This window comes from Cyprinus carpio, chromosome B22 (assembly GCF_018340385.1).
Source record: "Cyprinus carpio isolate SPL01 chromosome B22, ASM1834038v1, whole genome shotgun sequence".
NCBI lineage: Eukaryota > Metazoa > Chordata > Actinopteri > Cypriniformes > Cyprinidae > Cyprinus > Cyprinus carpio.
In genome coordinates this window covers 24,660,767-24,661,713 of record NC_056618.1, presented here as the reverse complement: position 1 = coordinate 24,661,713, position 947 = coordinate 24,660,767, and the positions used below count along the sequence as shown (strand labels likewise).

General features: G+C 38.1%; 1 non-coding gene across 1 annotated transcript; it reads left to right on the top strand.

The window, feature by feature from the left end:
* Positions 1-569: 569 nt before the first annotated feature.
* On the top strand, positions 570-642 carry trnaa-agc. The gene has a single exon. It is a non-coding gene; the product is annotated as a tRNA-Ala (tRNA).
* Positions 643-947: the final 305 nt, after the last annotated feature.

Genomic DNA, 947 nt, shown 5'->3' with positions numbered 1-947 from the left:
ATTGCTCCAGTGCAGTGACGCGCGTCCCGTCGCAGCTGTCCCGGACCGGTTCTGACTCGGTTTCACTGCAGATGTGGTCTGTGGCGTCTCATCACACATGGAAGACTCTCATTTACACTACGACTGAAGAAAAGCTCTTAGGCTGATATACTGTGGTAACAAAGAGGGTTGCTCGTCTTTTTATCGGACGGTTTAACGTTACTTTTAAGTTGTAACTTATTTTGTATAGCTAGCTTTGTTTACGGTTGCGTATGTTGCAGATTGTGCGAATTTATTCGCAAACGCAATGTTTGTAGCTTTACTCGGTAGTTTATTTTAGTAACTTTGTCGTGAATACCTTAACTTACTTGTAACCACTTCAGACCCTTTCCCATTCATTATGTGAACTGACAAATAGGTTTTGAGACTGGATATTTGATAAATAGGGTTAGAGTGTATTGCATCGTGAAACTATGATAATATTATATCGTATCTTTTCTATAATTAATATGTACTGTTTTCTTTAAAAGAACGCGAAGTAGAGTTTCGTACTTATGTCACGTACTTGCACTAGGTGTAGTGTGCAGGAAGGGGAATTAGCTCAGATGGTAGAGCGCTCGCTTAGCATGCGAGAGGTAGCGGGATCGATGCCCGCATTCTCCAAAGCTTTTTTTTTTCTCTCCCTGCTCTAAAAGTTATAATTACTTTATAAGTTAGCACGTAGTGACTGCTGGTAAGTATTTATAAGATACTTAGACTAACATGACTTGATTTTGCGAATTAATTTATGCAACAAGCCATTTAGTATGCTTGGCTAAGTGTCCAACTAATGCACTAACGTTAGCATATATACAGTATGAAGAGTTTATTTGATACGATATAGCACTTTATTGTATGACAAGTCTGAAATTTTTCTTGCATCACAGTATCTTATGTTTACAACAATCGACATCATTTAAACAACAACA